A 12,814-nucleotide genomic window follows, 5' to 3' on the forward strand; every position below is an offset into this window, starting at 1 on the left:
AAAAAATAAATAAAAGCCGTGCGCTATTTGAAGTTAGGGCCAAAATCAATTGATTTTTGAGTACTAATTTGGGGAAGTGCACAGTTAGCTACTAATTAGAGATGAAATTTACTGTTTAGCTATTGTTTAAAATATATTTACTCTTTAGCCGGTGCTTAATAAATTTTTATCTGCCCGGACAAAAATATCCCTGTGCTAGACATTGGTGTTGTGTAAATACTAAGGACATGGTGTCCTTAACTTCATGAATGTTGTGTAAATATTAAGGGCAAAGTGTCCTGCATTTGCACCTTCCGTTGTTAAACTTTAGGACATCATGTCCTTAACTTCATATGTGCAGTATAAATGTTAAGAACATGGCGTCCTTAACTTCATGTGTGCAGTGTAAATGTTAAGGACATAATGTCCTTAACTTATATTTGCACCTTTTGTTGCTAAACTTTAGGATCTCATGTCCTTAGCTTCATATGTGCACTGTAAATATTAAGGACATGGTGTCCTTAACTTCATGTGTGCAGTGTAAATGTTAAGGACATAGTGTCCTTAACTTTATGACTGTTGTGTAAATATTAAGGACATAGTGTCCTTAACTTCATGAATGTTGTGTAAATATTAAAGACAAAGTGTCCTGTATTTGCATCTTCCGTTGTTAAACTTTAGGACATCATGTCCTTAACTTCATATGTGCAGTATAAATGTTAAGGACATGGCATCCTTAACTTCATGTGTGTAGTGTAAATGTTAAGGACACTATGTCATTAATATTTACACAACACTCATGAAGAAAGGTAACAACGTCTTTTCGTATTAATTTTAATAGAGTAGTGGTTAATTTTGCTCATCATTAAAAATACTAGATAGAAACTAAATACCATGTTAAAAAGTGGATATCCCACGCCATTTCTACTACTAATTTGGTATCTCATGATTTGGTTAAAATAGCATGGGCTAGCCAGTTTTCGGACCGGTCATTCAAAAATAGCCGGCGTTTGTCAAGTCATTGAAAAATAGTCACTATTTTGCTGCAACAGAGACCGGTCCAGCATAATATACTGGAGTTCGGTGCACCTGTGTATGAACTTTCAGCATATTATGCTGGACCGGTATACTTTGCTGGCTCTAGTATAATATACTGGAGTTCCAGTATACTTTGCTGGAACTCCAATATAATATACTAGAGTTCCAGCAAAGTATGCTGGAGTTCCAGTATATTATACTGGAATTCCAGTATATTATGTTGGAGTATTTTCCGAATTTTGAACAGTGTTTTCGTTCAGATTTATCATTACATGAAAAGTGGCTAAATTTCGATAACTTTTAAAACTGTGGCTATTTTTGAACGACCACTTGTAAATCTGACTATTTTCGAATTTTTCCCAATGGTTTGTTCTCCTTCTAGCCCGACGTGAAGATAGTTGGGCCTGTGGGTTTCAGAATCATTCCATCCCGAGCCCAAAATGCTGTTTATGTTTCTCACCAAAGGAAAAAAAATGTTTCCCGCCAAAGGAAAAAATTGCTTTGCGCCGTTGCCGGAATCGAACCCAGGTGACAGGCGGGAATACTTACCACTATAGTACAATGACTTTGTTGTTTATGTTCTGCTCGCTGGAGATCAAACTTAATTTTCGTTATACAAAAATGAGTTCTCTAGACAGTTCAGCCGTGCAGCTTTCGTCAAATATAGACTAGCTTAGCAAGTTAGCAGTAAGAATAGCAGCACGAAAATTTACATTCTTAACGTATTGTATTGTTGAGTGAAATAGTTTGTCACGGCAGGTTATGATTTAGCCACGATTCAGCAAATAGATGCCAATCAACGTTTTCCGTAACAATGTCAAATACAGCACCTGGATTTTGGAGGTAAAGCCATTCAAAGTTTCATGAGTAGGCTGCAACCACTATAGTATATGGCCTATAACGTTACGCTTGCCGTTTATTCATTTCCAACCAAATGACCACAACATGGTTCACAAGAGTATACCGTACTATTTGGGAGATAATGGCGTAGAGGAGCAAGACATAAGAGTTTACGCGAATCTTACCTGTCAAATATGTTAAAATGGGATTCAAAATTTAGACGTGGTAAATTCTCAACGGAAAGAATGAATTCCATAATATATGTATCTAATTCTCTCTGTACTTGTTTTCGCACTAATACAATAATTTCAATCCTAAAACATTAAGTTCTGTAGAACTTGCAAACTCACGGTCAGATTCACCTCTGGCTGATGCACGACTAGCATGACTTCGCTGGACAAGCTATTGCTAGGCTTCTAGAAATTTAAACGATTGCATTGTAGCAGAAATGGTGGCAGTGGAGAAATGGGATACAATCATTTGCTTCGACCGTAGGCTGATCGCACGATCAGAGCATTTATAATTTTAATATTCTCTCATAAGTTATGTTTTTATTGATAAATTAATATAAAAAAGCAAACACATTAATTGTACGGAATTTTATCATGAAAACCAATCATTGTACTTATGCATAAATTACATTGGTGATGCAGAATTTTATGGTAGCAACTTAAAATTTACGGAATCTACTTCTTCCGTTCACTTTTACTTGTCTACTATATTAAAAATATATTTTTACTTTTACTTGTCCACTATACTAAATCAAGAGAAAGATAATCTTTTTTCTTCGTGTTTGTCTCTTATCATTAATTACTCATTTCCCAAATTACTTCCCAAGACTTTTGATCATAGTAAAACAGTCACGGTAGATGTGCCTATGGGAACAGTCAAGAAACTGTTGCTTTAAACCGTTGCAATAGACCTATAGCGACTCTTGATCCCGCAACGAACCCTAAACCGTGGCACTAGGTTTATTGCAACAGTTTTCCTTCCTATGGCAACAGAACTCGTGGCGTTGCCGTAGGCCTATTTTCTAGTAGTGACTCCTCCTGGCCATGCGGTGTAACCCAGTGCCTCATCTTTTCATTATGGTTGCAGATCATGTTATTGATGCCAACAAAGTAGTCAACGGCTGCCTCCCTCTGAAAGAAGTGTTTTGTAGCCCATATCTAGAGTAGCAAGTTGCATCATCTGAAGAAATCATATCCTCTTGAGCATGCCGATAGTGCCCGAAATATCTCTTCCAGTATCATAGGAACGAGGGTCAATTGCAGGTTTCCTCGAAAGGTTGCCAAAACCAGGGGAAGCAAGTTGATATTGATTCGTCCCTTCCTTGTGGGAAAACCAACAATCCCAACACTACCAGAGAAAAGGTTAAGGGGCGGAGACTCTCCCATGCCGCTTGATCGCACTGGAATTCTTCAAGATACCACTCATAACTCTCCCAGCGTCTGAATCTATCAAATAGTTTGTCCAAACTCACCTATCAATCTTCGACGTTTCTTAAATTTTTGTTGCTTGTCAGACCCAGTGCATGAAAGAATCTGTGGTCTGGCATGACAACTGGCAGTATTGGTTTTCGCCCGACGAATGGTAAATTCGTGAAGCTGGTAATCTCCTCTAGTGTTAGAATCAACTCACAATATACAGACTTGAAGACCACCTAGCTGGGTCCCAAAACTCTTCATCAGCCTAGGAAGGACTTTGTCGGCTCAGATGTTCATCAAGGCGGTTAGTGCTCCCAAGTGTGTTATGATCTAATTCCCATGCTCCCGTCAAATGTTCCTCCACCATTTCTTTTACTTGTGAGGTGCACCCATGACCATGTTAATATTGAGGATGTTGTGGTTGATTTTCATCTAGAAAAGTGAAAGGTTTGTAAGTGTATGCTCTGGATTTTTAGCGTCTCATATGGATTGGTTCGACATTCCATAAAAGGCATATCGTTGGGTGCATGACCCATTGACATTAAGGTGGCTTTTCTAATTGTGAGTCAATACCAATGACTGACTCACCTAAGGTTTATGCAGCATGACCTATGTTTGCTAAAAGTAGAGTGTTTCCTTAGTTTTGGAGTTGGACTGAATAACTGCGAGACGTTATGTCAGTTGACCTAACAAAGTCGTTCTATGAAACTATAGAGTTTTTGAAAGAAGATTCGGAGGGGTGTAAAAGATAACCCTCGCATGTCATTTGTGTATGATGGTGTACGGCCAAGACTCGATAGGAAAAATATGATGACAGTGTATAAAGCAGTAACAGATAATATTGACAAAGTAGTAATATAAGCAGGTAAGCATGTATCAGCGTGTTGAAAAGCATAAGCAAGTAGAATAAAGCGAGTAAGCACGTATTTGCAGGTTAAGAATAATTAAAGCTGAATATGACAAGCATCCTTAAAGTTCATGTTTAGCTTAAGTCCGCTAAGGTCAGAACCTAAAAAAAATCCCCAGTAGAGTCGCCATATTATTGCACCCTATTTTGCACTAGTCAAAACAAAATACAACGAATGGTTCATCTGAAGTTAATAGAAGAGAGTCGCCACCTAATATTTTAAGTTATATTAGGGTACCTATTATAAGAGAGTCGCCACCTAATATTATAACATATATTAGGGTACTTATGTATTCAGTTAGAGCTCGTGACTCTATACTACCTAATTCTGTGGAGTTATGTTGAGTATTTCCACTTTGTCCTGTATTGACTCTAATTATATATTTTAATTAACTCTGTGTCCTAATATATGATGTTCTATTTTTTAAATATTGTGAAGCAACCGGCTTACCTAGTTTTAAAGACTAGGTGTCACCACGACCCATATGATGGAATTTAGGTTGTAGCAAGTTGGTAGCAGAGCTATAGATTCATAGGTCTCACGAGTCACGAGCAAGTTTTGTAGAGTCTTGTAGATTGGTATGGAGATGTCTGTACATATCTTCGATAGGCTACCAATCTTTTAGGAAACATCATCTTCTTTCATTCTTTATCGTGATGCTTTTTTATTTCGAAGTTTAAACCTTTACTCTTCTATTCTCTCACAGATGGTGAGGACACGCCCTACCGGATCAGCTAAGCAGAAGAGTCGCGAGAGGCCGAGGTTGAGGTAGAGGCCGAGAATGGGCACGTGCTACATCTAGATCACTTGCCAGAGCAGCAGCTGTGGAGTCTCCAGCAACTATAGTTGAGGACAAGGGTCCCGAGCATGTTGAGTGTGCACCTGAGCAGCCTATTGCTACGCCAGGGCTCTAGGAGAACTTGGCACATTTCATGAGTATGTCGAGAGTTTGGCCTAGGCAGGGTTGATTCCTGTTGTACCAGCTACTTCACAGGGTGGAGAAGGAACTCATTCTCCCGCCGCCAGTACACTAGAGCAGCCAGCTCATGCTTATAAGACATCGGAAATTATGTGCCAATAGTCGCAGTTCAGCCCGAGGTAGGGCTAATTGTGTCGGCAGAGGGGTAGAGGAGTTTGGAGAGGTTTCAAAAGTTCCTTCCTCCCAAGTTCAGTAGAGGGTCTTTTGAGGATGCACAGGGTTCCTTGGATCAATGTCACCACATTCTGCATACTATGGGTTTGGTGGAGTCGAGCGGGGTCGACCTTACTACCTTTCAGTTGACGGTGTTGCACCCTATTTTGCACTAGTCAAAATAAAATACAACTAATGGTTCATCTGAAGTTGGTAGAAGAGAGCCACCTCCTAATATTTTAAGGTATATTAGGGTACCTATGGGTGAATAAGATCATTATCTTAATGGTCTACTAGCCAGTGAGTTTTGGGTAAGGGCTCTAGTTATTATAAGGGGAAGGTATTAGGCACCCCTCAAAATATACCTGAGGTAGCTCCTTAAGCTTAGGCTAGGTTCGAGGAAAGAAATGTCTATATTCTGCTTAGTCATGTTAATATCGTAAGTTTATCTAAAGATCTACTACTTGATAAAAGGTCATGTATGTACTTTGAAAAGAAGTTAGTTTTTGGCTTTAATATTCTTGAAAAGAAACCGCCCTTTAAAATATGCATGTATATTTACTAAGTTGAAAAACTAGATATGCTTTATTTTCGAAAAACTGTTTGTAAGATATCTTTTGTTTGAAAAAATTGTGTGTTCTTGGGAAAATGTAACTTTAGTAAATAAAAGACTATTTGAAATTATGCCTTAATTTGGAATGGTTATACTTTTATTTGAAAATTAAGTTCAAACAGAACCTCATACTTTGAAATTCGTTGAGGTCCATCAATTCATAAGCACCGATTGTGTTTGGTTTTATTTTTTTAAAAACGGGTTCGCAATTGTTTTCGCAGTTCTGATTTCCAAAGAGAGTTCGTTTTGCTTTAGAATCTGTCAAAGTCCAAACTTGTTGGAAATTGTTAGTGATAACAAGATAAATTCTTTCATTTGTTAAGAAAATATGAATTTGAATTTAATAAGTGACCAAATATGAAAGGAGTTTAAAGAGAAGAATCTCTGATCTTTTATTCTTTTACCTATGAGCTTTGGTTTGCCTATCTTCCTACTCCATCAAAGTAATAAAGTTATCCACTAATGAAGTTAGTCATTCAAGGATACACATATGCGAAATAACAACAGAAACAAATAAAGTTGGGAATATATAAGGGAGAGGGTTGGACTCTTGACAATTGAGCTTGGTAAGCTCGACCAGGCCCCGCAGGATTCAGCAGACATCCTTCATGCGGACAAACGAGCAGACTGGATTGGAAATTGGGCCTGAGTTCCCAATGAAACTCAATAGGCCCAATTCGAAAACATGCACAGAAATTTAAACAAAAAATATCATTAGAGTATATCAAACATAAAAATGAAATAAGACTGAAATTATGACAAAATACGAATAACAAGCTAAAGAATGTGGTGAGACAAATTTTATTTATGTTAATCCTATGAGAATTAATAGGAGCTAAAGATTAAAGGCTTGGAGTGAATCCTTATTTATGGATAAAATTCCCTTGTGAACCTCTGACACTTCAGAGTTCACGAGGGTGTCACGGACCCCGAGCAATGCTTGTGTCAGGGAAGGGTGCCTTATCCATAACCAGGTTTCACATCCAAATACCATCAACCACATACATCTAATCTACCTCAAAGGTTTAAACATAAATAAATGATCAACATAATAATTTTATACTGCTAAGATACAAACAGTAGGTACAAGAGTCATGGTCAACTCTTTAAAAGTTCAAACACACAAAAACTCAACCACTATGAACAAATAGGATACTATAATACATCATCAAAGCACAATATCAGTCAAGGGCACAATACTGACTTAAGAGGGTTAGAGTAAAGGATATATAGGTAGGCATGAGATCACTGTGGAGACATAGTCAAACAGGGAAATAAAGTTCAAGCAGCAAACATGTTTCATTTCTCATAGATTTTAGACTTGGAAGTATCACACAGAGGTAAGCATTGTTCTGTTGGCTTCACTGTAGATCAGCTAATTCAGAGTTTTACCAAGCAATTTCAGATTATAAGAACAGGTCTCAAATACTTCTAAGGCAAGGCAAGCATACATCTCACTAAGACCTCATCACCTTAAAAATTAAGCTATCAAATCGTAGAATACTAACACCCAGATATGCAAACAGGTTCATTTGATACATGAGTTAGTGTACAAGTCATTACAACACCATGGCTTAGCTTAACAGTTAAAGTTATTTAAACTGGGACAGATCATTAGGGTATGTCTCTTATAAAGGATCACTCACTGAACTCAAACCATTTTATCATCACAGACAGATCAGGACTATTACAAGTGAACACATAGATGCAAGGATAAACCACTCCAAGCTACTATGATAAGATGCTCTATGAGTGCAGCAGTACAGCTACAACATGTGTGAACTCAGGTGTAGAAGCTAAGGAGAGTCATTTGATTAACATAGTAGCAGAGAATTTCATGTAGTTTTCAATCACAGGGCTCAAACAAGCATGAGATGGCAAATGTAAACACTCACTATAGAAATTTATATTAGTCAAGTGTCGCGACCCAAACTAACCCCTATCGTGATGACGCCTATCGTGGAACTAGGCAAGCCGACTCATTTCCAAAACAAACCTATATTTTCATTTCAAAGATAATTTCAATGTTATTTAACATAAAAACTTTCGTAAAGGAGTTACAATCAAAATAAAAGTGCGAAAAGAAAAGCCCGACATCGGGGTGTCACTAGTCATGAGCATCTACTACAATCTATCTAACAATATCAAGGCTAACTCAGCCTGAAAAAATAGCTAAATACAACTAGAGGAAGATAAGAGGGAGAAGAGCAGGGGCTGTGGTCCCCAAACTGCTACCTTGCTATCCCCAAGAAAATCTGCAACCAAAATAATCAACAACCGCTACCGTGTCCAGTTACACCTGGATTTGCACACAAGGTGCAGGGAGTAGTGTGAGTACGCCAACTCAGTAAGTAACAACAATAAATAAATAATGAGCAATAGTGATGAGCAATAAAGCATATAACGTTCATATCAGGAAATTTTAGTAAAATACCACATGCTTTTAAAATTGGGATTTGAATCAAAATATCTCGTTTAAACCCAATTCTAGTAAAAATTATTTAAAGATATTTTTCAACAGTTTTCAAACATAGGAAAAATGCAAAGGTGAGCAAAAATGATGAAATTATAAACAGCCCCTTGGGCAAACCTCACCATCACTCTTGCCACTCGGGCGTACCTCACAATCACTCTTGCCACTCGGGCATACCTTACAATCACTCATGCCTCCCAGTCACTCAGCACTCGGCACTCGCACTCAATAGGTACCTGCGCTCACTGGGGGTGTGTACAGACTCCGAAGGGGCTCCTTCAGCCCAAGTGCTATATCAAGCCAAATCATGGCATAAATCACTCAGGCCCTCGGCCTATATCAAACATGCTGCGGCGTACAGCCCGATCCCATAAATATGCAACATGCTGCGGCGTGCAGCCCGATCCCATAAATATGCAACATGATGTGGCGTGCAGCCCGATCCCATAAATGTCCTCACAAATCAGGCCCTCGGCCCCACTCAGTCATAAACCTCTCAAGCCACTCGGGCGTTTCTATAAAACAGGGCATTCGGCCAAAAATAACATTTATATATATCAAAATAGAGTCATAAAACTGAGTTATGTAGTAAACAAGTATAACCATGACTGAGTATAGATTTTCAATCGAAAACAATGAGAGGATAGTAAGAAAAGGCCCCTAAGGGTCCAAACAACACTGGCACAAGGCCCAACTTACAGAAACTCTTTCTAAAACATATAAGTATCGAATAGATTCAACAAAGTATGCAACTTTACAGTTGCTACGGGACGGACCAAGTCACAATCCCCAATAGTGCACGCCCACACGCCCGTCACCTAGCATGTGCGTAACTAAAAATAGTAGAATGATACAAAATCCGAGGTTTCGTACCCTCAGGACTAGATTTACAATCGTTACTTACCTCAAACTGGTTAAATCTCTACCCCGCCATGCTCTTGGCTCTGGACTCGGCCTCCAAATGCTCCGAATCTATTCACAATCAGTACAATACTATCAATACACGCTAATGGAATGAATTCCACAAGAAAAGCTACAAAATTAGACCAAAACCCGAAATTGGCTCAAACCCGCCCCTCGGGCCCACGTCTCAAAATCTGACAAAATTCACAAAACTAGAAAGCACATTCACTCACGAATCTAACCATACCAAAATCATCAAAATCCGACATCGTTTGGTCCTTCAAATCCTTAAATTACTCTCCAAAAATTTCAATCCCTAATCCCTCATTTTCACTAATTACATGATTAAACAACGGGAATCACCATATATACGAGTATTAGGGCTCAAGCAACTTACCTCACTGATAGCCCTTGAATCACCCTTCAAACATCACTCCAAAAGCTCCACAAACCGACTTGAAAATGGTGGAAATGAACCAAATTCGCGTAGTGTTCTATTTATGGTTTCTGCCCAGGTTTTTGCACCTGCGGGCTCTTTTTCCACACCTGCGGTCAGGGTGCTGCATCCACGAACTCCACTTAATTCCCCATCTTCCGCACCTATGCTCTAGGCCTCGCACATGCGAGCTCGCAGGTGCGGCCAAATCCTTCGCGCATGCGCTCCAGCCTTGGCCTCACATTTTTCCGCATATGCGCAGCAAATTATCGCGCCTGCGCAAGCGCACCTGCGCGCTCATACTCCGCTTCTGCGAAGCCTGCCTAGCATCCCCCTTTCTGCATCTGCGCCCCAGGTTTCGCACCTGCGGGATCGTAGATGCGACCTCCAACTCGCACCTGTGCAACCTGCCTAGCCCGGCATTGCCCGCACCTACGAATTCCCCACGCACACCAGCGGCCTTGCACCTGCGAATCTTTCTTCCGTAGGTACGAAAATAGCAGTAGCAGCAGCTTCAACTGCATTTTCCAACTTCGACAAATCCGTTAACCACCCGAAATCACCCCGAGGCCCTCGGGACCTCAACCAAAAATACCAACAAGTCATATATCAACATACAAACTTAGTTGAACCTTCAAATCACTCAAAACAACATCAAATCATCAAATTACCCTCGGATTCAAGTGTAAGAACTTCTAAATTTTCAAATTCGGCAACTAATTCCGAAACCAACCAAACCACGTCCGAATGACCTCAAATTTCGCACACACATCACAAATAACACTACGAACCTACTCCAACTTCTGGAATTCCATTCCGACCCCGATATCAAATTTTCCACTGCCGACCAAAATTGCCAAATTTCCAAATTTTACCAATTCAAGCCTAATTCTACCACGGACTTCCAAATCACATTCCAGACGCACTCCTAAGTCCAAAATCGCCTAACGGAGCTAACAGAACCATCATAATTCAAATCCGAGATCGTTTACACATAGGTCAACATCATGTTGACTTTTCCAACTTAAGGTTCTAAATTAGAGACTAAGTGTCTCATTCCACTCCGAAACCACTCCGGGCCCGAATCAACTAACCCAGTATATCATAATATAGCTTAAGAGCATAAAGGAAACAGAAATGGGGGAAATGAGGCTATAACTCCCGAAACGACCGGCCGGGTCGTTACATCAAGTTATATTCAAAACTGACTCTAGGTTCCCTAATACATTAATGAAATTCATCACATGGTTTCAAGTTATTTCAGAGAACATGTAGAGATTATTGTATTGCAATGACATGAACATGCTATTAATTAGAGTCAAAACAAATTTTCATGAGGGCAGGAACTGAATCAGGATAGCAAAACATCATAGGAATCAATATGGTGCAATGTGACAAGTATTGATAGTATTTCAGAGAAGTTTAGAAGACTGATTCTATTCCAACCTTTTGGCTAATAGAAAAGATTACAAACAACATTATCAGCATATGATCTAGATCAATTAATCATGAAGCTCAGTAGGATCTTAAGGGTAACAACAGTATAGATACATGGATTACTGAGAGTATAGAACAAACAAGATATCATCAACAATCTTATTAGCTAAAGTTATTAAAGTAGATAGTTCAACATAATATGAACGGTTGGGAATTCCATTTATAATATCAAAATAATGACATAAGTAGAAGGGTCAAGTAATCTAGAGGTACATAATCACAAAGAAGGTTCAAGAGCATGATTTCAATTAGCTCAGTTGACCTAGTACTATTGTTCAACTAACATTGGTAAATTACACAAAATCAACACTAAAATTTACTTAACTAAATCACAGAGGTTTAGTGATATTTATCATCAGAATATTACTTAGTCCGGAGTTATTTTTACTAATTGAATCATGAAAGATAAAGTTCAATTACACAAATTTGATAACAGTGTCAATATAATATATTTTAATCAAAAAATCCCTATGTTAACAATGAAAATATCATGTAAAGGCTGGTCATGACAAACACAATTTCTTATCATCAATAGCTAACATAAATGATAGAAAATCAACTAGGAAATCATCATGAATACATAACCATACTACAAACTCAAAGTAAGAAAGGGGATTAGTGTGTACTGGTCTTCTGTAGGGTAGCGAACCATGTAAGGGAGTGTTTGACAGCCTTTTAGGAATCCAAACTCAACATAAGTATAGGAGATGAACTCAAACTGGAGAAGAGAAAGAAAACAGAAAAATTAGCGAACACTTAGTGAGGAAAACATAAATTTTAACTCTTTTCTTTCTTTCTTTCTTTCTTTCTTTGTGTTTCAGATAGTATTTAATGTGTCGTTTGTCAAGGCATTGAATGCCCCTTTTAACACGGATTTACCTAGGTACGAGGAGATGGCCGTTGAAGCCGTTGGATTGCTGGTCAAAATCTAATATATGGAGGTCACTGTGTTTGACCTCTGAACATCGAATAATGATGAAGAATCTACAGATTATGTTCATTCATGCACTGATTTGACAGAACAGAGCAAGGATTGATAGTATACCCATTTGTGCATTTTAGGTTTACGAATTTGAGATTCGAAATTCGAATTAAATCGAAGAAAAAGGAATGGAAGCCGATGTGATTTGCAGCTATCAGGGACAAGATAGATGTTTCAGGGTTCGATTGGGATGAACTTGCACAAATTTGTGCAAGGTTTTCGGATTGATGGGGTTGATGGGGATGAAAAAAATGAGAGAGAATGGGGAAAGAAGGGCGGCCGGGTGAGATGCAAATGAGTAGGGTTAGGGGTGTTTGGAAGGTTTAAAATACGAGACGGAATTTGGGACATTGGATCTTTGGATCAACTACCCAGATATTTTAGGGAGATGAGTATTAATAAAAAGTTTTGTTATGAAAAACGATGGCCGTTGGATCCCTGTAATTCGACGGTGGAAATGAGGTTTAGGTGAGAATTAAAAGAAAAGAGAAAACTAAAATTAATTACGGACCGTTGACGAGTTGGATCAACGGTCCAGATGTGTTGTATTTCTTTTGTGAGTGTAGGAGAGGGGCGGCGTTGCACG

General features: G+C 38.8%; 1 long non-coding RNA gene across 2 annotated transcripts; it reads right to left on the bottom strand.

Annotated features, from left to right (window-relative positions):
- Nucleotides 1–7,919: 7,919 nt before the first annotated feature.
- Nucleotides 7,920–12,590, bottom strand: LOC107831924 (uncharacterized). 2 transcript variants are annotated; one of them, XR_001658461.2, is made up of 4 exons: nucleotides 12,126–12,590; nucleotides 11,873–11,964; nucleotides 9,315–9,382; nucleotides 7,920–8,236 (listed from the first exon to the last, which is right to left on the bottom strand). It is a non-coding gene; the product is annotated as an uncharacterized LOC107831924 (long non-coding RNA). The 2 variants fall into 2 exon arrangements; XR_001658462.2 differs by lacking the exon at nucleotides 9,315–9,382 and having other exon boundaries at nucleotides 12,126–12,588.
- Nucleotides 12,591–12,814: the final 224 nt, after the last annotated feature.

Source organism: Nicotiana tabacum, chromosome 21, assembly GCF_000715075.1.
Source record: "Nicotiana tabacum cultivar K326 chromosome 21, ASM71507v2, whole genome shotgun sequence".
In the NCBI taxonomy this organism is placed as follows: domain Eukaryota; kingdom Viridiplantae; phylum Streptophyta; class Magnoliopsida; order Solanales; family Solanaceae; genus Nicotiana; species Nicotiana tabacum.